The sequence below is a fragment of the Magnolia sinica genome, chromosome 15, assembly GCF_029962835.1.
Source record: "Magnolia sinica isolate HGM2019 chromosome 15, MsV1, whole genome shotgun sequence".
Lineage (NCBI taxonomy): Eukaryota > Viridiplantae > Streptophyta > Magnoliopsida > Magnoliales > Magnoliaceae > Magnolia > Magnolia sinica.
The window spans coordinates 52817714-52845236 of record NC_080587.1 but is presented as its reverse complement, the minus strand read 5'-3'; positions in this window follow the sequence as shown (position 1 = coordinate 52845236).

Genomic DNA, 27523 nt, shown 5'->3' with positions numbered 1-27523 from the left:
GCATGTGATGTCACACACCCATACCCCTCCCTCTCTCATGTACACCTCAAAGTCAAGTCTTCTCCATACCATATCTCATGCATGACAACATCACTCCATGCCATCCCATGCCCCTTTAATCCACCACTAATTCTTAATCATGCACAAATTCCCATAATCTTAGCCTAAGCTATCATTAATCACATTAGCCTAACCTAACCATATTTTTATCCGTTTCTCTACATAAACCCCTCCACCCCTTAGCATTTTCACCATTTTTTCTACAACAAGAGAGAGAGAGAGGAGTGATCTTGGTGGGCAATCATTCCCATCCCTTCCATCCATCTCAACCATCCATTCCATCAATTTCATCCCTTTCATCCATCTCAAGGATCCATTCCATCAATTTCATCCCTTCCATCAATCTCAACCTTCCATCTAATCCATCAAGGTGAGTACACCTTCTTCACTTATTCTTATTATTATTATTTTTTTTGTATTTATGTATGGAGATGATGATGATGATCTAGATAATTGTAATGATGTTGATGATGTCATTAATGGTGTGGATGTATAGGAGAAAACATACAAAATCAAATTGTTAAAGACTTCATGTGGGACCCACTGATAGTGAGCCCCACTAGAATGTTTATATGCCATCCAAACTGTCCATGTATGGGGCCAAACTCACACACACATCTCTCACACACCACTCAAAAATTTAGAAATAAAAATAAATAAATAAATGAATAAATAAAAAAATGATATGTATATATATAGAGAGAGAGAGAGAGTGGATGCTAACAGCGTCCAGGAGACACTACAGTAAGTAGCATGCAAGCTGCTTTGATAGAGGAAGGGGGCAGTGGGCCCACAACACCCCCCCCCCCCTATGATTTATGTATCTGATCCACACCATCCATCCTATTTTCCAGATCATTTTAGGCGTTGAGGCAAAAAATGAAGCCAATTCGAAATTTTGGCGGACCACATTGTAGAAAACAGTGGTATTAGTAATATCAACTAGGGCCCACTGTGATGTTTCTATACACTGAAATATATTGAATATTAGGCTCATTGGACCTGTCACGAGCCCAGGAACCTTATAGATGGGGTTAATTGTCTTAATGCGGGCCCCACCTATGAAAAACTATAGATAAATAAAAAAATAAAAATAAAAATAATAGCTAATGTTGTTGTTGACAGCGTCTTCTAGACGCTACAGCAAGCAGCGTCCAACTACTTGGAATGAGGCAGGGATGGTGGGTCCACCACAGCTCTCACCATGATGTATGTTGAACATCAACACTGTCCACTTGATGGGTCCCCTTTAAAAACTGGGTTACCCCAAAAATCAACCGTACACAGAACTCAGGTGGCCCACACCATCTAAGATCTTGTGAAGACATGTTAAAACATATAAAAGTACTCGCTGGGCCCCACCTGAAATTTGGATGCATCTGAAACTTGGACAGACTCCTTAACCAAGTGGGACACACTCAATGGATGGGCTGGATTCGTGAATCACATCTTGGTGGGCCCAACAAATGATTAAGAATGTTTTAATGAAGGGTGACCCCTCTCATCCTTTGTAAGTGGTGTGGCTGACACAAGTCACTGATTGACTTGGTTTTTAAGCCTAGGCCCACCATGGAATGGTGTATCTAACTGATGGGGTAAATGTTCGACACGCATCACCCTGGGCCCACACATTTATCTAACTGATGGGGTTAAGTGTTCAATACCCATCACACGGAGCCCACACAACTCAACCTCATGGTAAGTCCTCATGTGTTAGACCGCTTAGAACCTTTTCATATATATATATATATATATATATATATATATATATTATTTATTTATTAGCTGGTTAGTACACCCCATTATTAGTTCACACTTCACTGTTAGCCACCCCCACTAGGGATCAATACCAAGACCTAAGTGTTGAAATGAGGTACCTTTCACTCGGTCTACCACTTAAACTATGGATCAGGGTGTATATACATAATACATATATGGTGGAACTAAATTTTGGGCCTTTCAATAAATATATGTTCTCCTCATCAATGCCCAATCCAAAACCCATATAAGCCCACCATGAATACTTTGGTGTGTATTGGACTTAAGGCCATTCTATATGATAGGAATTTGTGGCCCAATTTCATGAATATCTTAAATAGTCATACTAGCCATGTAAATCACCCAATACAATGCAATGATCAAATCGTGGAGTATGTAATTAGATTGTTAGTAGGACATTCATACATAAGAAGTGATGTTAATTTATAAAAAGGAGTAATAACTAAAATTATGATCAAGTAACCTAGTTTGGAAATTACAAGGACTACAATTTGATTAGTCATGATTAAGCAAGAAGAGAAAAGTATTTTGTAGTTAAAAGTACTAAGCTACGAGGCCACAAGTTGACAGTATCATGTAAGGATTGGTTACCCAGGTACGCAGCACTTTAATAATCTTGCACCCTACATATTAGCATACATTGAGTTCTAGTTATCCTTGAGTCGCTTGTCATTAGCACCACTAGGCATCCCATGGCAGGATATATGATGAGAAATAGTATCTAAATTCTTTATAACATCATGGATTGATTATATCATAATAAGGATGATGATATTGAATCATGGACACCAGAAATATGAAAATAGCAGGGGATGGTGTGCCCCTTGGGTTGAGAGACCCTAAACCCCAATGGTACGTTAGGATGCCTCACTGGTGGGCCAGGTGGACACATGGGCCATGGATTTGACTCCTGCTGATGAGGCCAGGTTGAGAAGGGGTATGTCCGACCCGCCTTATGGCTGAGGTGGCAAATGGGGACCAGTTTAACCCGCCGGCGAGGAGAAGAGGGAATGAGGTCCGCTACTAGTATACACAATGGAGGTTTTAACCCCATTGGTGGGTAGCGAGGTCGATTGCTGGTGTCTGGTCCATGGGCATCGACCCTAGTGGATCCTAAGTTTCAACACTATATTGATCATAACCGATACGATGATGTTCAGGAGTAGTGTGGTCAAGTCCGTGGTGAGAGGACTATTGGCAGGTATTTCTATACTTAGCATACGGTTATTTTATGCATCTCACGCATGATCATCTTCCATCATTCATTAAGACATTACTTTGTATAGATTATCACTTTTGGCGTTTCTTTATATCTTTTATGTTAAATTATCTTATGTACTTGTCATGAGGGCTTTGCACTTGTTAAGTTATGGGACTTACTTGTCTTTTAAGCACTTAGGTAAAGAAGAAAAACAAGTAGCAACTATGAGTTAGGTGCCACGTCGAGAGGACTGATTTGACTTTTGAAATTTTGAATTGTATATAATGTATATATGTATCGTGCAGACAGATGATGTACTTTTGGAATTTTATAGTGCCCAGTTTACATGTATGCAGATGTTTCCTATCTTGTCTCTGATGTTCCTTTTGTGAAGTATGAATGGTGAGATTTATCCTTTACAATACTTTGCCGGGTGCCGAGCTTGGGAGTTAGTGTGTGGACATTGGGTACCAATCCCGGAATTCGGCTTGTCATGCGCTAGACCCGGTAGATATAGCGGTAGTATAAGACTATTGGGTCTAGGGTGTGACACCAAACATATAGTGGGCCCATGGCCTCACACAAAGGCCTCATACATAACATAATGGGCCACATATAATTTTAATGGGCCTCATACAATCATAATGGGCCTTATACAATTAAGATGGGCCATACACAAGGGTCTCATACATCAGAATGGGCCACATCACATGGGCCTAATACACATCACATGGGCCTATATACATCACAGTGGGTGGCATCATGGTGGGCCATATACAATCTCAATGGGCCGCATCACGGTGGGCCATATACAATCTCAATGGGCCGCATCATGTGGGTCGCACCATGGGCCAATATACATCAAGTGGGTCGCATCCTATGGGTTACACCAATGGGCCATATATATATATATATATATATATATATCAAAATGGGCCTGCTAGCGGCCTGGACTGTGTTCATACAAAACATACATCATAGGTGGGACCCATAAAACTTACTAACTTTAATGCAACAACTATATAGCTAAGAGCGGTACCAGCCAATCAGCTCCCGGGTGGGTCTACACATGTGGGACCCACCAGCTTTGGATAGACAATGTTGATAAAACACATACATCATGTTGCCCCAGCAGCACCATCCAGAGAGATATAGAATACATGCATCAAGGTGGCCCCACCTAGCAGGACGTCCATGCAGATAGACGGTTGGCATATAACACATATATCACGAGGGGCCCCATAGATGGACGAGATGGATGTACAACACATCATCCAGGTGGGACGCCTCTTATGGTCCTCATACACATCACAATGAGTCCCATTACTCGGGCCTATTATACATCGCAATGGGCCCTATTACTCGGGCCACACCAATGGGCCTCATATACCTCAAGGGGGACGCGCCATCTACACCATTCACCTATTTTTAAAGATCATTCTAGAGAATTTCCAAAAGAATGAATCATATCAAAAGATCATCTAGACCACACCATAAATAACATCGGAGATAATGATTTCCACTGTTTACAAACTACAGGGCCCAACATAACAATTTTTTTCCATCCAATCTATTCATAAGTTCACAAAGATAAGAATTAAGAGGAAAAACAAATTTCATACTGATCCAAAACCTTTGTGCTCCCAAAAGGGTTTCAATGTTAGGCATTCACTCCTCCACTATTTTTTGCAGTGTGGTCCACCTAATAGATCTGACTTATTTTTAATCTCAAGCCTTAAGACGATCTTAAGAAATGGATGGACGGTTTGGATGTAACACATACATCAAAGGGACCCATAGAACTTGCTGCCGTGATGCAGTAGATGTGGCTGCTGGCCGTCCAGCAGATGGATGGCCCAGGTACAACACTTTTATCACTGTGGGGTCCCACATTAGTGTGGATGGTGTGGATTACAACACATCCACCATGGTGATCCCACGTGCTGGGTACAGCACTGTAGGCCCCACCTGATATTGGAATCTGCCTCATTTTTTTGGTGGACAATGTTAATTAAAACGCACACGCATCACGTGGGTCCCACAGATCTTGGTGACGTCTCTGGTACAAGGCGCACCAGCCATTCCGCTTTCAATCAAGGTGGGTCCTACGTGGGGCCCACCATCTATATTATTTTTATTTTTATTTTTATTTTATTTTTATTATTATTTATTTATTTTTAAACGCATGCTAGCATCTAGCGTCTTGGACGGATGGCCTGGATGCAAGGCACATACATCAAGTGCGGCCCCACACGTGGGGTGGGTCCCACCGTTTCAACGGTGGACGTCAATCCTCGTTGGTTTACAACGTGGTCCATTTGAGCTCGGATCTTCCTCTATTGGGTAGAGGATGGACAGTGTGAGGTACGCATGTGCAGCAAGGTGGGGGTCCACGTGAGTGGCCCACTAGCTGCAGCATTAAGCTGCTACTTGTGTTTTCCCTGCATATAGTCCAGCAGCGTCTACAACTGGACGTCTAATAACTAGACGGTGTGAAAATACACTCATCATGGTGGGCCGCAAAAATAGGAAAGAGAGGGAGAGAGAGAGAGAGAGAGAGAGAGAAACGGCGTGCGATGGAAGGACCCCAACACTATGGGCCCTCCCTTTCATGCATTACAACATACATCAAGTGGGTCCCATTACATGTGGGCCCATCAATCAAACTCAACGGTGGAGATCCCATCTCCACCCAGATATAAGGTATAGATGACCTTTTCATACTAGGAAAGCAAACATCATGATGGGATCCATGGAGAATGGCCCCATCATGGAATGATCATGTGAATCATGGTGGGCCATTGGCCACACCTAGGGTCTAAGGTGAGATCCGTACCATCAATCGGTAGGCCCCACTTGGCCCATCATTAAAAACAACATCTGAAGTTATAAGAACACCCACCTTTAATCATAGACTTCTCCTTCCACCGATGTGTTCTAGAGCTACAAGGGATGTATTTTAATGGTTAGGATGATCTTTGGAGGGTGGGAATCGATGGTAGGAAAGTGGCCCACACTAGCTCTCCCATGGAGCTTAGACGTTTCTCTTAGGAGCTTGCTTGAAAATGGAGAAAATGAGAGAGAGAGAGAGGATGGGATGTAAATAGAGAGAGAGGGGGATGGGTGTGAGTGATGGAGTGATGGGGAGTGAGTGATGGGTGTACTTGATAGGTAAGGGTTGTAAGAAAGAGAGTTGACTTTGAGGATAGTGTTGTACTTGACATTTGATGCGTGATGGGTACTTGATTGATGGGATATATTCTCTTGGGATTTACAATGCGCGACGCTTTCCTCAAACTGAACACGGGCCCACATCTCCTAGCCCAGGTATTGCCTCAGCACACAAGATGCAGCGTCGGAACGGCGGTGACGACACGGTCGCAAGGATACAAGTCTCAGGTCGAGTAGACTCTGGAATATGGAATATGACTCAGGATCACACGCAAATGCAGGTTACATATCACGGGTCACCGGAATTCGACCGGGAAGACCGTAGAAGCCTACAGAACGGTACGGGCTAGGATACGGGTCTCACAAATGCACTTAGACTTGAACTAGTATTTGAAGTCGCACTTGCACTTGATCTTGTGTATGAACTTGATTTTGTATTTGCAATTGAACATGCACTTTTCTTTATAGTAGTAACACTTTGATGTTGATGTAGATGACTTGAAACTCATCTTCGAATGAAGGGGAACTTTCCATTTATTGAACTTGAAGGTGAACTTTCAATCTATCAAACAAGTTAATCACTCTCAAGTGGTTTGTCACTATAAAATTTGACAACACAGGGTGCTAGATCTAAAATATAACACTTCCACACTTGCCTTGCGCACACACTTACACCACCCTCTAAGCTTTCTATAAGCTTATGCACGATCGTTACGTGTGGGTGATGCTAGGACGGCGTAATAGCATTGGGATTGGAGCGTGCAGCTGTCTTTTGGAGCTTTTAATATTGATATTGTATTTCCTTTATGCACTGTACTTGAAGTTTTCTATTATAGTGGATATATGGTGATGTTGTCGTCTGTGACTTGGTTATGGTCGTGGTTATGCTCCTTTACAAAAAAAAATCACAGTGAAAATCCTCCTTGTAGGATCCCAGGATTGAAATCTGGCGTATGGGCGCTAGAAGCTGAGAATGGGGTACTACGAAGGCTGTCGGCGCTGGATTCGGCGATCGAGATTTCTGTGAACCTGGTTTCTGAGTTTGGGGCGTGACAAAAGTCGTAGTGATCATGTTATGATAAGGAAAAAGGGTTACAAGTCCCCCGAGATAGAAAGTCGAAATAGCAAAAGGAGAAATGACCAGGGATTGTTTTAGTAGTGATAGAAAAGGAGAGAAGAGTGGAACAGAGAAAGTGACTTATGATGTGATAAGTCATCTGAAAGGCATACCAGCTCAATAAAGTGTCTACGATGCGTTAAGGTTGTCAGAAGACTCCCTGCAAAGTTTGTTTTAAGCCCTGTCCAATAGTGATGTTAGAGAAGCGTTACTTATGGAAATGGAAAATGTGGAGCGCCAGGAGCAAGAGGATTACATTCCAATAGTTTCCTTCTCTGATGATGATTTAACCTGTGATAAGGACCACAATAAGCCATTGATGATCATATGTCATATTTGTGTTAAACAGGTCAAGCAAATAATGATGGATAATGGGTCCACAGTGAATCTGGTGTCGTTAACAATGCTGGATGAATTGGGATACCTTCTCTCTAACTTATGCCCTAGTGGAATGATGTTACAGGGCTTTAACCAGGATGGGTAGCGTGCTCTTAGTAAAATTATAGTAGCATTAGAAATAGGAGAGTTAATTACAAATGTTGTTTTCCATGTTATCAATGTAGTAACAACATATAACCTCCTCCTGGGAAGACCATGGATGCACCAATATGGCATTATACCATGTACCCTTCATTAGTGTTTCAAATACTGCAAAGATGGGGTATAACATAAAGTAATAGCCAATGCAAGGCCGTATACAGAAGCCGAAACCTTCTTCGCCGACGCTAGTTACTATAATGGATTCACTAGAAAAGAAGGAGAATGATGAAAATAAAGCTTCAAGAAATGCTCATATGAAGATGATAGGAAAAGAAACTGCAAAAACAAAATCGTTTGGGACAGCAAATGCAAAGAAGAAATTTTACTTCATACTTAAGCATTTGAGACAACTAGTGCAGCCTCGATTAACATTATTATCACCTAAATAGCTAGAGATCTTACAGTCAAACTATATGGTGCCGCTACCACATGTTGAAAGGAGTAAGCCGTTCCCGGCCATTCTAAAAAGATTTCATGTTGAATCCAGCGCAAAATACCCAAAACTGATTGAATTTTATGCCCCTTCGAAAGTGAAAGTATGAAAAGGCCAAGTTATATATCTTAAAAGGAGAGGGGGTGAATAGGACAATGTTAAATTTAAAATAATAACAGTGGAATTAAATAATGAGATAGCCAAATAAAGAAAATCAATTCACAATGCTAAAATGAAAGATAACCTCAATAAACAAGTATTGAGAGTTTGATACAAATGTTGTTCTAAGGACAACCTTACACCATAAAAACCTAGGGTTTATAGCAGGACAACCTTTTTCTAGAACATTCTTCGTATCAGAAACTCAAACCGAAGAGGAATAAATAAATAGTATGGAATTGAAATAAATTGCAAGAATTTAAATCTAAATTATTACAACATTCCCCACAGTGCTTGAAATGTAAATATTACAACATTCACATCCACAAATACATTCCACAAACTTGAATGATAAAAGATAGGAAATATAAATCACACATCCACAAAACACAAAGAGTTATAATGATTCGCCTATGTGCACACCAACTGATAAATAATAGCCACACAGCTTGCTACTCCACTCCTAATATCCTCACACAGGGGATATTAGCGTTCACTATGAAAATAGGTTTCACAGGTTCAACTAAAACCTTCACAATTGTGTCTTTCAAATGGACTTACACAATTCAAAAACCCCACTTCTGAGTTTTCTTGGCTATCCTCAGATAACCACTAGATTGAGATTTTTCTGGCTTAATCTCAAACAAAAACCAAAATGAAGGAAATTTACAATACAGTAAAGTACCTGATTTCCCCTTTTGTAGCAGCCCGGAAGAACCAATCGGAGTAGAAGTTTGAATGTGGAAGTTGAATGTCCAATACTCACTTTGAAATGGTTATAGATTCTAATTGATTTTAAATTAAAACAGTTGGGCTAGCTATATTTGATTTTGATTCCAAGAAGAAGGAATACAATAATTCCTCTTTTCAATTCAGATTGGAATATAGAAAAAAAAATCAAATTAATAAAGCTAACAAAAGAGAATATTAAATATGCACAATATAGCTTAAAAATGAACACAAACTTATCTTAGAGTGATGCCTTGATTTTACTTGAAATTCAATATTAAACTCTGAAATTCGTGTTCTATTTATAGTTGTAAAAATCTCATTTACAACTGGTCTTGAGGACACTACGACTGGTCGTAGAAGAACAGATTTTTGAAATTTTAAGCGCGATCGGATAAAACTGTTTTACGACTGGTCGTAGGGTGTCTACGACTGGTCGTGAGCCCACCACGACTGGTCGTGAGCATCCTATGACTGGTCGTGAGAAACTAGGAACAGTTGCAGGAATTTGAGTCGTAAGTCTAGGACTGGTCGTAGGACGAGTCGTGCACTGTTCACATGACTGGTTGAATAGAGTCCAGAACTGGTCGTAGCTCAACCAAAAAATTTTGAAAATTTGCAACAACTTAGGACTGGTCTTGGAATTTCTTAAACTAGTCGAGGTAAAGCTAGGACTAGTCGAACAAAGTTCAGGACTAGTATTAGAATAGTTCAAATACATGTAAAGTAATTCAATTTGAATTATGTATACAAAATGACCTACCCTAAGGTCAATCTAAGGTCAATCATACCTTGAAAGTGAGGTATGATCATCGAGACTTCATTTCTTCAGATCATAGTTGACCTTTGAAGATTGTGAAGCTTGAGATCTCTCTCCTTGATGTAACATTGAGCTTGAGATCTTCTAAAGCTTGAATTACACTTAATCTTGAGTTGTACTTCTTATAGCTTGAATTACACTTGACTTGGGCCTTGAACAAGATCACTTCTTCCATTGTAGCTTGTACTTGTATTTCTTAAAATAGTTTAAAGTAGTTCTCCGTTCCTGACTTGAAGCAAAGTGTTTAGAGAGGTGATGCAATGTCTTGATCATATATACCAATGAGCTACACAAGACATAGATTGATGTTTTGGCACCACAAAATTTGACAACCAAAGGAGCATAAAACCATAGCACTTACAATCTCCCCCTTTGTCAAATTTATGACAAAACACACTCCAAAAAAAATAAAATAATAGAAGCATAACATGCTCAATAAAGAATCATGCACCAGTCAATCATGCACCAGACATATATAAGAGAACCAGTTACAACTTAGTTAAAGAATTATGCACCAGTTGTCATTAACTAGTACAAATTCTTCCTTACTTATTTACTTCCCTTGAGTAGCACATACATATATATCATAAAAATTAATGTTACTACCCTTCAATCCATATCCATTATCCATTCCAATCAATCCAAACTACTTGAAATCTTCTCCCCCTTTTTGTCACAATATGATAAAAGAAGCAAAAAATAAATGGAATAGGATAATAAACAGGAGTAAGAAAAGGATTAACTAGATAAGATTTAAGCAAATTAAAGTCCACAAACTATTAACCAATGCAAATCCACAAACAAAGGTCAGTTAACCAAACTGAAGTAAAATCAAAGTTCACATACCAACAAAGGGAAAACAGTATTAGAGTTAATATAGACCAAAAGATAAAACACTTAATCAAATCCAAATGAAGGAGCAGGAATGGTAGAATCAAGTTGATGAAGGCCCTTGTTTATGCGTCTAAGATACTTGTGCATATATTTAAATCGAAGATCATGGGCCACATTCATATTTTCAACATTCTCCTTAAGAGCATGAAGACGAGCATTAAAATCAGATGGCTCATAGTCAGGATCATTAGTAGAATCAGATTCAAGTTCATCAAAGATATCATCCATATTAATATCATCAGGAAGATGACTAGCTTCATCTTCATTCCTTGCTTCAGCTCCACCACCAACTTCTACTTAGCCAGGAGCCAATTCTAATTTCATCTTGTTTATATTTGAATTGTTAAAAATAAGATGATGGATACGGGCCTTTCCAACAGGCATATCAACTAACATGTGATCAGCTAACACAGTCATAAGATAGGCAAATGAAATATGACTATGACCTGGATGGAGACGAAACTGAATGATGGAATGACATATCAATGAAGGAAGATAAACTTTAGTACCAGATATAATAGAATGCAAAACCCAAACCATAAATGAAGTGAGTTTAGTTTTGTTACCTGAACGAGGATACAGATTTGAAATAAAGATTCTATGGAGAACTCTATATCAGGGTAACAAAAACTTTGAGGGGAGCGCATTCCTTTTATGAGTCCATTGCACATTCATATTACATAGATCTCTAGTGAGCATACATTTTTCAGATTCGGAGGGTTTTTTAGCTAAAGTATGAATAGGAATACCCTCATCGTTGACTGGTATGTCCATAAGACCCAAAATCAGATGACAATCTACATCAAATGGACCTTCTCTAGCATCAATTTTAAAAGTTAAATTCTCAGATGAAAACTCAGAAATGCATGCAAACATGGCCTGTGCAATAGATTGGTATACAGGCCCACCCCAATGTAAGATGTTAGCCTATCCTATAGTTTGGAGAAGAGGAAGAATACCAAAAGGAGCAATGTGGTCAAGATCAACAGGCCATTCAACAATGACATTACATATACGCAAATCTCGCACATGTGAGGGATCATCTTCGGGTGACTGAAGATGGCACCAATTGATAGGAGTTGATCTAGAAGATGATGGATTGCAGGAAGTTTTCTTTTTTCCTCTAGCATCCATTTGGATGAAGAAACTCAAAGAATCAAGAAGATGCAAATAAGATAGAGTGGGGTTTACAGAGATCAGATTTAGGTGTAAAAAACCTCAAAATCTTCAAGAGAACTTAAAATCAATCACTCCAAGGAAGAAAATGAAGTGATTAGAGCATAAATCTACAAGAAAAACTGAAATGATGCACTTAGCTTAAAGAATAAAGCAGTTGGGTACGACTAGTCGTGCCACACCCATTGGAGAAGAAGGAAGAAATGAAGAAAGCATTTTTTCCCAATTTTTAAAATGACCAGTGCAGTCCACGACCGGTCTTGTACAAATAAAAACATGCATTTTTCATGAAAATTTAAAATTTAAACACAAATTATCAAATATATATATACTATGATATATATATGCATGAATAATCAATCTTCAATGCACATACCAAGATTAAAGTTTAATTTATTAAACCTGATTTTGTCGAGCAGTTTAGTGAAAATGTTAGCAAGTTGAGTCTCGGTCGGAATGTATTCCAAAGATATTATTTTTTCTTCCACTAATTAACGAATGTGATGATACCTAATGTCAACGTGCTTAGTACGTGAATGCTGGATTGGATTTTTTGAAATATTTATAGCACTGGAATTATCACAAAATAATATCATTGATTCCTGTGCACTTCCATAATCGCTTAACATATGTTTAATCCGAACAAGCTGAGTACATGCATTTCCTGTTGTGATGTATTAAGCCTTAGTAGTTGAGAGCGATATAGAACTTTGTTTCTTGCTAAACCAAGAAACCAACCAATTTCCAATATAGAAACAAGCACCACTGGTTGATTTTCTATCATCAATACTACCAGCCTAATCAACATCTGAGTACCCAACCAATTGAACACTAGTATCATAAGGATACGAGAGACCCAATTTAGTAGTACGTGCGACATATCACATTATCTACTTAACAACAGTTAGATGTGACTCTTTATGATCAGACTGCTATCTAGCGCAAATACCAACACTAAAAGCAATATCAGGTCTACTAGTAATTAAATAAAGTAAACTACCAATCATACTGCAATATAATTTAGGATCAACATTTTTACCTGTAGAGTCCTTTGAGAGTCTTAAAGTTTTACTCATAGGGGTATCAAAATTCTTACCATTCTCAAATCTGAACTTTTTAATCAACTTCAAAACATATTTGGTTTGAGAAATAAAAATACCATCGGGTTGTAGTTTTATTTGTAACCCTAGGAAATAATTTAATTCCCCAACCATGGTCATTTCTTGAAGCACTCTATTTTTTTTTTCTACAATTCTATTTTGTTGTGGAGTTTTGGGTGCAGAGAATTCATGCAATATTCCCTGATCGCTACAGAATTTCTCAAAATGGTTATTCTTAAATTCAGATCCATAATCACTACGGATCTTACGAACTTAAGAATATTTTTCCGTTTGGATCTGTTTGATAACTCTTTTTTACTTTCATCAAGGGTTTCTGATTTATCCCTTAAGAAAGCTACCCAAGTGAATCTGGTATAATCATCTATGATCACTAGTATGTACTTTTTACCACCTCGACTCTCTGTCCCGGTTGGTCCGATTAAATCCATATGGAGAAGCTCGAGTTGTCTTAATGTGGCATTGAAGTTCACCTTCTTGTGAGAGCTCCTAGTTTACTTGCTAATCTCGCATTCGCCACATATTTTATCTATTTTTTGTAATTTAGGTAGACGTCTTATTAGTTCTCTTTTGCTTAGTCTATACAAATTACGGTAGTGTACATGTCCAAGATGTTTCTGCCACAAATCAGTCTCATCAGTGTGGACCATGTAACATGTTTAACTAGATGAGCTGGATTCACTAACAATATAGCAGTTTTCAGAAGTTCCGCGACCAGTTAATATTACTGAACCCTTATTATTTAGAATTTCACAACCTTGGTTAGAAAATCTTACACTATGATTGTTATCACATATTTGAGATATACTTAACAGATTATGTTTTAATCCTTCAACGTATAAAACATTTTTAAACAAAGGGAGGTTATAGAGTTGAACCGTACCTTGGCCAATAATCTTACAATTGCTGCCATTGTCGAATGTGACTGACCCATCAGTCATGTCTTTGAGATCGGTCAATAGACCTCTATCACCAGTCATATGCCTTGAGCATCCACTGTCTAGGTACCACTTTGAATGACTTGTAGCTTTGAAAGCAATGTGGGCAACCAAACAGGTAACCTTAGGAACCCATTTCATAACTGTTTTGGGTTTAGGAGTATAGTTGGTCTTCTTGTATTTGTAATTATTGTAGGAATGACCCACTGAGTTAGATTTTAAGAGCTCCTTAAGTAAATCAACTATCTTTTCAGCCAAAGGGTTTTGATTCTGATTTTTATAGTTGATATAATTACTTTTAGGTTTGAAAGATTGAAAAGTTTTAACATTTTTAAAAAACTTTTGATTAGAACTATTTCCTTTTGAGTTTGAAGATTCTCCTTTCACAAACTTAGGAAAAATATTCTTCTGCTTAGGAGGAACACTTTTATCGTAGCCCAAACCAGATCGGTCACCACATTTTATTGATCCAGACAAAAAATTTTCTAACTTTGGATCACCTTGGGCATATCTCCATGTATCCTTTAAACTCAAAAGAGAAGAGACTTCAAGTTTAAGTTTTTCATTTTCAGATTTTAGGTTTTCAATCAAGGAAGTTTTGAACTCTAAATCACATTTTGATTTTTCAAAACAACCTGAAATTTGAGATTTTTCTACAACAAGTGATTCAAAATTTTCTTTAAGTTTTAAAAACTTTTCTTTTTGAAGTTTTAGTTTTAAGGTAATTTTACAACTTTCCTTATATAGGGCATTGTAATCATCTTAAAGATCTTCTTCATTTTCATGATCACTATTCAAATTTTCTTCACTAGTAGAATCATCATGATCTGAAAAAGTGAACTTGGCTACAGTCATAAGGGCTTTGACTTCATTGCCTGACTCGGTTTCAGAATCTTTTGATTTAGAAGAGGCTTTAGAATCAAAGGATTCATCCCAAGTAGCCAACATACTCTTCTTTTTGGATTTGTCCTTTTTAGGACACTTGTTTACTAAATGCCCATATTCTTCACAGTTGTAACATTAACTATCTTTTAAAGATTTCCAAGTTCTGGTTTTAGATCTTTTCTTATAATTTGATTTTTGAAAGTCAACCCTCTTTTTACTTTTGAAAATCTTATAAAACTTTTTCGCTAAAAGAGTCATATCGTCTTCAGAATTTTTTAAATTAGAATTTTCTTAAGAAATGCATTTAGAAGATTTAAGAGCGATAGATTTACCTTTAGGAGCTTTGAAGTTTAACTCATAGGTTCGTAAAGAACCAACTAGTTCTTTTACCCTTAAATTGTCTATATCACGAAGTTCCTGGATCGCGGTTACCTTAGAATTGAATCGTTAGGAAGTGAGCGTAGTATCTTTGCATACACTTTACTTTCAGGGATTTTATCGCCAAGACCCCACATAGAGTTTACAATGTCATTTAATCTTGTATAAAAGTCCATAAACATTTCATTTTCTTCCATATGAATTTCCTCAAATTTGGTTTTGAGGAGTTGGACTTTAGATTTCTTGACAATTGAAGTACCCTCGTGTGTCATTTCTAAAATATCCCAAGCTTGCTTTGCAGTATCACAGGATATAAATCTTTTGAACTCATCCGGTGATAGTGCACAAGTGATTGCATTTAGTACTTTTACATTGGCACTACTTTCACTTTTCTGAACTATGGTCCAAGTGAAATATGGTGAAGCTTTTATTGATTCTGAACCATCGATACCAGTCACTTCAGTGGTAAGGGGTTCCATTCAGTCACTGTGGCTTGCCACACACTCTTTATCCATAGATTTAGGGAAAATCCTCATCCTGGCTTTCCAATAGACATAATTGGAGCCATCAAATGGTGGAGGCCTAGTGACTGAGAGGCTATCAAAATTTGACATCTTATAAATATCTTAGATCGATTAGCTTTGGAAATAAATCTAAATATAAAGAGTTAGAACGAGCTATTAGGCTCTAATACCACTTGAAAAGGCCAGGCTATATGTCCTAGAGGGGGGGGGGGGGGGACAATGTTAAATTTAAAATAATAATAGCAAAATTAAATAATGAGATAGCCAAATAAAGGAAATCAATTCACAATGCTAAAATGAAAGACAACCTCAATAAACAAGTATTGAGAGGTTGATACAAATCTTGTTCTAACAAAGGCTTAACTTGTAAGTGCTATAGTTTCTATCACTCTTTGTTGTCAAATTTGTGATCCAAAATCACCTATTATAGAGACAATGATTTTCCATTTTGGATAGCTCCACCAAATATCACAGAACATCAACTGCTAAGTACAACAACATCCTAGAATCCACAAACTTAATGATAGGAGATTAAATCACAATGCACTAACACAATAGTAAATGACTGCCTAGTTAAAACCGATAAGTACAAGCAACACTCAATGCGATCTCTAAGATTCTCAAGTTGATATAACTTTCAAGTGAAAGTTCAAAGTTCAATTAAAACTTCAATTGAACTTTCAAATTGAGCTTAACATTCTACAACTTGGTTTAATTGCTACTCGGAAACCAAGGCTATTTTCTGGTAATCTACAATTTATGAAGGAAATTTCAATTGATCCAACCTTCTGATTTGCAGTTCTTTAGAACCAATAGGATGGACCTTCGAATGTAAGTTCATTTTCAATATTCAGTTTTAAGTCAGATTTTGATTTAAATACATTTTGTAGCATAATTGTTGTTTTCCAACAAGGATCAACTATTCTTCATTTTCAGATTTTATCTAGAATCTATTTTAAGGTAATTTTACAACTTTCCTTATATAGGGCATTGTAATCATCTTAAAGATCTTCTTCATTTTCATGATCACTATTCAGATTTTCTTCACTAGTAGAATCATCATGATCTAAAAAAGTGAACTTGGCTAGAGTCATAAGGGCTTTGACTTCATTGCCCAACTCGGTTTCAGAATCTTCTGATTTAGAAGAGCCTTCAAAATTAGAGGATTCATCCCAAGTAGCCAACATACTCTTCTTTTTGGGTTTGTCCTTTTTAGGACACTTGTTTGCTAAATGTCCATATTCTTGGCAGTTGTAACATTGACTATCTTTTAAAGATTTCCAAGTTCTGGTTTTAGATCTTTTCTTATCATTTGATTTTTGAAAGTTAACCCTCTTTTTACTTTTGAAAATTTTGTAAAACTTTTTCACTAAAAGAGCCATATCATCTTCAGAATTTTCTAAATCAGAATTTTCTTGAGAATACATTTAGAAGATTTAAGAGTGATAGATTTACCTTTAGGAGCTTTAAAGTTTAACTCATGGGTTTGTAAAGAACCAACTAGTTCTTCTACCCTCATATTGTCCGTATCATGAAGTTCATGGATTGCGGTTACCTTAGAATTGAACCGTTCAGGAAGTGAATGTAGTATCTTTGCACACACTTACGTTCTGGGATTTTATCGCCAAGACCCCACATAGAGTTTACAATGTCATTTAATCTTGTATAAAAGTCCATAAACATTTCATTTTCTTTCATATGAATTTCCTCAAATTTGGTTACGAGGAGTTGGACTTTAGATTTCTTGACAATTGAAGTATCCTCGTGTGTCATTTCTAAAATATCCCAAGCTTGCTTTGCAATATCACAGGATATAATTCCTTTGAACTCATCCAGTGATAGTGCACAAGTGATTGCATTTAGTGCTTTTGCATTGGCACTACTTTCACTTTTCTGAACTGTGGTCCAAGTGAAATATGTTAAAACTTTTATTGATTTTGAACCATTGATACCAGTCACTTCAGTGGTAAGGGGTTCCATTCAGTCACTGTGGCTTGCCACACACTCTTTATCCATAGATTTAGGGAAAATCCTCATCCTGGCTTTCCAATAGACATAATTGGAGCCATCAAATGGTGGAGGCCTAGTGACTGAGAGGCTATCAAAATTTGACATCTTATAAATATCTTAGATCGATTAGCTTTGGAAATAAATCTAAATATAAAGAGTTAGAACGAGCTATTAGGCTCTAATACCACTTGAAAAGGCCAGGCTATATGTCCTAGAGGGGGGGGGGGGGGGGGTGAATAGGACAATGTTAAATTTAAAATAATAATAGCGAAATTAAATAATGAGATAGCCAAATAAAGGAAATCAATTCACAATGCTAAAATGAAAGACAACCTCAATAAACAAGTACTGAGAGGTTGATACAAATGCTGTTCTAAGGACAACCTTACACCATAAAAATCAAGGATTTATGGCAGGACAACCTTATTTCTAGAACGTTCTTCATATCAAAAACTCAAACCGAAGAGGAATAAATAAATAGCAAGGAATTGAAATAAATTGCAAGAATTTAAATCTAAATTATTACAACATTCCCCACAGTGCTTGAAATGTAAATATTACAACATTCACATCCATAAATACATTCCACAAACTTGAATGATAAAAGATAGGAAATATAAATCACACATCCACAAAACACAAAGAGTTATAATGATTTGCCTATGTGTACACCAACTGATAAACAGCAGCCACACAACTTGCTACTCCACTCCTAATATCCTCACACAGGGGATATTAGCGTTCACTATGAAAATAGGTTTCACAGGTTCAACTAAAACCTTCACAATTGTGTCTTTCAAATGGACTTACACAATTCAAAAACCCCACTTCTGAGTTTTCTTGGCTATCCTCAGATAACCACTAGATTGAGATTTTTTTGGCTTAATCTTAAACAAAAACTAAAATGAAGGAAATTTACAATACAGTAAAATACCTAGAATTTTCCTTTTGTAGCAGCCCAGAAGAACCAATCGGAGTGGAAGTTCGAATGTGAAAGTTCAATGTCCAATACTCACTTTGAAATGGTTCTAGATTCTAATTGATTTTAAATGAAAACAGTTGGGCTAGCTATATTTGATTTTGATTCCAAGAAGAAGAAATACAACAATTCTTCTTTTCAATACAGATTGGAATATAGAAACAAAATCAAATTAATAAAGCTAACAAAAGAGAATATTAAATATGCATAATGTAGCTTAAAAATGAAAAAAAAACCTTATCTTAGAGTGATGCCTTGATTTTACTTGAAATTCGATATTAAACTCTGAAATTTGTGTTCTATTTATAGTTGCAGAAATCTCATCTACAACTGGTCTTAAGGACACTATGACTGGTCGTAGAAGAATAGATTTTTAAAATTTTAAACGCGATCGAAAAATTGTTTCATGACTGGTCGTAGGGTGTCCACGACTGGTCGTGAACCCTCCACGACTGGTCATGATCATCCTACAACTGGTTGTGAGAAACCAGGAACAATTGCTGGAATTTGAGTCATAGGTCCAGGACTGGTCGTAGGACGAGTCGTGCACTGTTCACATGACCAGTCGAACAGAGTCTAGGAATGGTCGTAGCTCAACCAAAAAATTTTAAAAATTTGCAACAACTTAGGACTAGTCTTGGAATTTCTTGGACTGGTCGAGCTAGAGCTAGGACTAGTCGAACAGAGTTCAAGACTGGTCTTAGAACAGTTCAAATATATGTAAAGTAATTCAATTTGAATTATGTATACAAAATGACCTACCCTAAGGTCAATTAAGGTCAATCATACCTTGAAAGTGAGGTATGATCATTGAGACTTCATTTCTTCGGATGATAGTTGACCTTTGAAGATTGTGAAGCTTTAGATCTCTCTCCTTGATGTAACATTGAGCTTAAGATCTTCTAGAGCTTGAATTACACTTAATCTTGAGTTGTACTTCTTGTAGCTTGAATTACACTTGACTTGGGTCTTGAATAAGATCACTTCTTCCGTTGTAACTTATACTTGCATTTCTTGAAATGGTTTGAAGTAGTTCTTCATTCTTGACTTGAAGAAAAGTGTTTAGAGAGGTGATGCAATGTCTTGATCATATATACTAATGAGCTACACAAGACATAGATTAATGTTTTGGCACCACAAAATTTGACAACCAAAGGAGCATAAAACCATAATACTTACAGAGTAGACGTTTGAAGATCTCAAGAAGTACAGTCCAGCTATCAGGAAAATCATGAAAAACATGGGTTTTGATTATGAAGAATCAACCTGCTTAAATTATGGGAAAGGAATTCAAATTCTAATTGGAGTCAATGAGAAAAAGCAAGAGAAGTTCCGAGGATTGGGGGCAGAGTCTTCGGTGAATATGGTTGCAGTCAACTCGGCAAATGAAACAGACTCCGAAATAATTAAACATCCAGAAAAAACTTTGAAGCAGATAGAAGATGAGGGGCAACCGATAATTGAAAGTTTGTGAGAGATAAATTTGGGAACAGAAGAAGAACCACAGACTACATTCATAAGCACCAGTCTCCCTGAAAAGGAAACCGATTAGTATATCAAGCTGTTGAAAGAAAAAAAAGATGTGTTCACCTTGATGTACGACAAAATGTCGGGTCTAGAGCCGTCAGTAAAAATGCATCACTTGAACATCTCTAAAGATTTAAAAAAAACCGATTAAACAAGCACAAAGGCAATTTCATCTAGATCTGATTCCTCTGATAGAAGAAGAAATAAATAAACTGATAAAAGTTGGGTTCATCAGAGAGGTTAAATATCCTAAATGGATATCAAATGTAGTCCCGGTGAAGAAAAAAGCGGGCAAATCAGGGTATGTGTTGATTGCAGGTATTTAAATAAATCTTACCTGAAAGATGATTTCCCATTGCCAATAGCCAAGTTGTTAATCGACAGTACGACGAAATATATTGTCACGTCCTTCATGGACGGCTACGTCGGCTATAACCAAATAAGAATGGCTCCTTAAGACGAAGAAGCCACGACGTTTAGAACTTCATTGGGAATTTATTGCTATAAAGTTATGCCATTCGGTCTCAAGAATGCCAGTGCAATGTATCAAAGAGCAATGTAGAATATCTTTCAGGACATGATGTATAAACATATTGAATGTTATGTAAATGATTTGGTGGTCAGACAAGTGAACATGAAGAACATCATGATCATCTAACTTCACTCTTCCATCGACTCAAAAAGAAACAGCTGAAGATGAGTCTAGTTAAATGTGCCTCTGGAGTATCATCAAGAAAATTCCTCGGCTTCGTCATTAAGCACAGGAGATTCGAAATCGATCTGGGGAAAGTTAGAGCTATCCAAGATATGCCAGCTTTGAAAACGTTAAAAGAATTAAAAATTTTACAAGGAAAGTTGGCATACACCATTTTATCTCAAACCTGGCAGAAAGATGTCAGCCATTTTCTCATCTAATGAAGAAAGGAATGGAGTTTGTTTAGGACAAGTCTTGTCAGAATAGTTTGATTCAATAAAAGAATTGCTGAAAAAACCTCCAGTATTAGCAGCTCCTATGAAGGGTAAACCACTCATTTTATATATATTTGTAGCTAAAAATTCGTTAGGGGCCCTATTGGCACAGGTGAATGAGCACGGGAAAGAAATAACGCTTTATTATCTAAGTCGAACTCTAATAGGTGCAGAATGCAATTATTCTCCGATCGAGAAAATATGCTTGGCATTAATATTTACGGTACAGAAACTGAGACAATATTGCCTTTCCCATGATATAATTGTAATCTTGCGAGCAGATATGATAAGATTCTTAATAATAAGGCCGATGTTATTAAGAAGATTGGCCAAATGAATGGCGTTGCTTTCAGAATATATGATCACTTATGAGCAGGAGAAAGCAGTTAAGGGGCAAGCAGTGACATATTTCTTGGCAGCTCATCCTGTCACAGATAGTGAGACTGTTAGTGATGACTTTCTTGATGAACAAGTTATGATGATTGAATTGCCAAACCCATGGCAAATGTATTTTGATGACGCTTCTTGAACGTCAGGAACAAGTGCCAAAGTGATATTTATTACTCCTCAGGGTGACTTATTGCCTTATTCTTTCACATCGAGTACTGCATGCACAAATAATGAAGCTAAATATAAGGCTCTCATCATCGAGATGCAGATAACTCAGGAAATGAAAATAAAAACGCTGCAGATTTTTGGGGATTCCAAGTTGAATATAAATCAACTAATGATCGAGTTTGAAATAAGAAAGTAAGAGCTCTTACCATACCGTAGGAGAGCACAACAATTGCTAGACAATTCCATTATGTTAAAATCAAGCATGTACCGCGATGTGGGAATGCAAGGGCAAATGCTTTAGCTAGTCTGGCAACAGCTTTATCCTGTCCGGATCAAAGTCCTCCTCAGGTAACAATAAAAGAAAGAAGGTTCTTGCTATCATCAGAGATTATTAATGAAGTTGCTGAAGCACTTCCCATATCATGTCTGGAGGTGACAACAGACGATTGGTGCCAGCCTTTTGTGGATTACCTCAAATATGATATTCTGTCAGAAGATTCAGCACAAAGATAGCAAATCAAGCAGAGATCGAAAAGATTCATCATGTATAGCTAAATATTATACAGAAGGTCTTACAATAAAATGTTGTTGCGATGTCTAGATAGATAAGAAGCAAGTCAAATGTTGCGAGAGGCTCATTCCAAAGAATACGGAGCACGTCAAGCCAGCCGAAATCTATTTCATTGGGTGCAACGAATGAGATATTATTGGCCCACAATGTTCAAGGATGCTATAGAATATGGGAAGTGATGTCACGAATGTTAGATCCATGGAGATATCATACATATACCCCCTGAAGATCTTCATCAAACAATCACTTCCTAGCCTTTTGCTGCTTGGGGACTTAATGTTATTGGTCCCATAAATCTGCCCACATCTAAAGGGAAGCAATATATATTGGCAGCAACAGATTATTTCTCCAAATGGATGGAATCAATTACATTGCGAAACATCAAAGAAAAAGATGTCGTTAATTTCATCTGACATGCAATAATATATCGCCATGGCATCCCAAAGAAAATCATCACCGATAATGGTACTCCTTTCAAGAATAAGGTTATGGAAAAACTATGTCAGAAATTCGGCATTGACCACTCATTTTCGACACCTTACTATCCGCCAACCAATGGATTAGCAAATTCATTCAACAAGATGATTGTGAAAATACTAAAGAACTGGAAATAAGCGCAACTGGGATGAAAAGTTGTAAGAAGCTCTGTGGGCTTATGGGACTACTCACCGAACGACAATGAAAGCTACACCATATTTGTTGGTTTATGGTGTAGAAGCCGTCATCCTGATTGAAACACAAGTCGCGTCACTTAGAATAACAGTGCATCAGTCAATTACAGATGATGAAAATGCAAAAATAAGGTTAGTAGAATTGAATGTGCTAGATGTAAAATGACTAGCAGCTCAACAGCGATTGCAATTATACCAAATAAGAATCTCTGCCACCTTCGACAAGAAAGTCAAGCATTGCTCTTTTAAGAAGGGTGATATGGTGTTTAAAAAGACCGATAGTGGTTACTCGCAGAACAGAAGACAAGTTTGACCCTAAATGGGATGGGCCATACATAATAACAGAATTATACTCCAATGGGGCATACAGAGTTGTGGATCAAGATGGACAAGGTATTAGTATACCAATCAATGCTCGATTTATCAAAAAGTATCATCCTTGAAGACAGATGTATTTTTGATATAGAAGATTATCAGTATAATCCTTCTAAATCAAAAGGGGGCAAGAATAAGCAAAATGATGAAACAGCCTCCAAAGGCAATGCCATGTATTCTTCCATATATGAATGAATAAAAGGCAGGCAAATTCTCAAGCATTTTCAAGCATATCAGTCTTATCACCGATCATTGTCAAACATCAATTATGATTATCGCCAAATGGAGATTATCGCCATCGTTAATTGTCAAAATGATATTATCGCCAAAATTGATGCTCAAGACACTATCACAAATGCTGTCATCGACATGGCGATATATATTATTATTTATTGATTCATCAAAACTACACAAGTTTTGTGACAATGATGGTGGTCTATCATTTATGACAACAATGGAATAAGCCTAAAAGGCCAACCATGCATCCACTACTCTTGATAAAGTATTTAAAATCATGTGGGCAGCAGTGAGAAGCTAGTGGCACTAAAAATCCATTATAGGCCATCACATGCTTAGACTCATGCGGGCAGTAGATGAAGCCAATCATTACCAAAAGCCATAAATGGCCAAGGGTAGAAGGGGCTAATCACACATGAGACTAATGCCGTTTGTATAGCTTCTGACAACATCATAGGGGAAGGTGAGAGAAAATACCCTCCCGTGAATAAGTTCGACCTTGCAGATGAAGAAAAAGCAAGCTACAGTGTGCGCTCTTTGGCCACTGTCCATAGACAGGCCAACCATGCGTAAGACCCCCCAGATTCTGGGATTGATTTCAGTAGTAACTCATGAGGACATGGTCTCTTAAAAAATACCCCCTCATTGATGGACTGGCTGCCTTAGATTTGGTACCCTAAGGTAGCCTTCCACACCTCGTGAACTCTAGAGAGTTATTGCGGCCAACCCTGTGCATAAATCTCACTGAGTTCACAACCCCGGTAGCTTCACTTGCCCCCTCTGATGGATTGTGATTTGTGAACTCCTCAAATATGTTAAGTCCAATGAACTCTGAAGAGTTATAGAGACCATTCACGTGAGACTGAATTCCAACTACTTATGAGTTTAAAAAATTGTGGTTGCTCCACTACTCAAGAGCTTAAATTGTATGTCAGACTAACCTTAAACCAAAATTAGCTCCGCCCATTAAAATAAGTATCATATAGGGGATATGTTACACTAATAATTACAATAGATTGTCGATATATTACATGATAGATTAAAGCTTGATTATGGGAATTAACAGAGGAAATGTTATATCAATATGTGCTCAAAATTAATTATTATGGTAACATTTCTGATGACACATTTATTTCAAGCAAAACATTAGAATTTATTTGTGAATATTATAAAGCAAAAGAAATTACATACAAAAGTAAAATTTCTATAACTCTTCTAGCATGCCTAATGTAAAACTCATATCCTAGACCGTACCGTTTCTTAGACTTCCGAGATCCTCCCTGTCGAATTTCGGTAAACTGCGACCTATAACCAGCATTTGTGCTTGACCCTGAGTCGCATCCCATATATCTAAGTTAACTCGACCTGAGACTTGTACCGTAGCGACCACGCCGTCACCGCGGTTCCAACGCCACGTCTCGCGTGCCGATGTCATACCCAAGCTAAGAGTTGTGGGCCCACGTATATTTTGAGGAAACGCGGTGCGTTGTGAATCTCAAGAGAATCTCTATAACCCATTACATCAATCAATCAAATTACAACCATCATTCTATCTTATCCTCAAGTGCACAAGCCATTCCCTTAAGTCAACTATCTCTTACACAACCCATACCACCCATCACCCATCATCCACCACTCCATCCATCACCCATCCCTCTCTCCTTACATCTCCTTTCTCTCACATTCTTTCTATCATTTTTACAAGCAACCCCAAGGAGAGAAACGTCCAAGCATTTCCAAGGAAGGAGAAGCTAGGTGTGGCCCACTTCTTATCACCCAATCTCCACCATCCAATCTTCATCATCCTCTATTAAAGAGGAAGCTTAGGAGCTGGAGAGATCAAGGAACCAAGAAGATCCAATGGTGGGTGATCTTGAAATTTCCTCCGTTGATTTCTATTTATGGGCCCACTTATGGTGGGACCCACTTAATGTATGCTTTGTATTGAGTGTAAGGAGTGCCCATAGTGGCGGGGTCCCTCCCCTTCACACGTCTCACTATTTCATTCTCTCTCTCTCTCTCTCTCTCTCTCTCTCTCTCTCTCACTACGTCAAAATCACAGATTTCGCTTGGTTTAACGATGGATTTAATGTGTCGCTAATGGAAAAAGTCCGTCGCCAGTCCCGTCTTTCTCATAAATCCGTAGTTTAAACGTCGTGGAATTTCACGATGGACCAAAATCCATCGCTAAAATCTTATTTACGATGGATTTTAGTCTGTCATAAATTAGCAACGGACTAAACTCATCGTAAATTTTGACTTTGCGGCAGAGTATGATCAATTGCAAATTCTCGCCCAAAATACCAGTTGGCGACGGTTTTCAGTTTCTTTTATGACGGATCAAGGTCCATTGTAAAAGGACTTTTGCCCTAAACATTAAATTTTTTCATTTTTTTAGAATATGGTGGAAAAATATGTTTTTTTGTAGTCTAATAATTATTTTTTATAGAATTTCAGTGGTTTAATTGTATATATTTATATATAAGATTATTTTTTAACAACTGATTGAATGCAAAATACATACATATATATATATATATATATATATATATATATATATATATATATTATTTTTATAACAAGTGAGAGGAAATTATTATTATTTTTTAATTTAAAACTAATATTTAAATGATTTGTAATATCATATGAAAAAGAATATTGAGAATAAAAAATTTAACAACGTTAGAGAAAAAAAAAATGAGATTTTGAAAAAAATAAAAATCATGATTTAATAAAAATCTATTTTGTGGTTGAAAAAAAGAGTATTGAATAAAGTTGATAATTTAAAAAAATAATAATAATAATTATATCCTGAAAAAGAAAATTAAAACTATTTTAAAAAATGTGAAAATTTTCACAATGTTGAAAAATGTAAATATTTTGAAAAAAATGAGAGTTTGTATTTTGAAAAATAAAATAAATTTGAGAAGTTTGATAAAAATTGATAAGTTCGAAAAAAATACTTTTAAAAAAAATGGAGAAGAAGTTAAAATGAATTGAAAATTTTAAAATAAAATGATATTAAAAAATCGATACTTTATCAAAAAACAAACATTTTGAAACGAAAAATAAAGAAGTAGAAAAAATTTGTGATTTTGAAAAATAATTGAAAATGTTCAATTTTTGAAATTAAAAGAAAAAGTTATTTATAAAAACACTAAGATTTTGATAATAAAAAAAATATCATTTTAAAAAAGAAAATTGAAAAGTTGAAAACAAAATGATGCTTTTGAAGAAAAAAAATCAGCATTTTGGAATTTTTGGGAAATAAAATAAAATTTGTGAAAATTTTAGATATTTTGAAAATAAAAATTCAGAATTTGTATTTTAAATTTTTTTGAAATATTTTATAATAAAAATGATATTTTGTTAAAAGTTTTCAAAGAAAAATTAAGAGTAAAAAAATAAACATTTTTTAAATAAATGTTATTTTTAAATGGGAATTGAAATTTATCTGTGAAAAAAATTAATAAATTATTAGGCACATCCACTAATTGAACATTTAATTGTTTTTGGACAATCGAATTAATCTAGATTGAAGAGTAAATAACTTCAGATGTTTAAATCAAATGTCACTCAAATTGTTGATTAATCTTGTATGCCCAATATCTTTCTCATATGTAGTTAGCTTGATTGGGGTGAGTAATTAGTCAAATTGAGGGTATTGATCCGTAAAATAGAGTGAATGGACCAAACATGCAAAA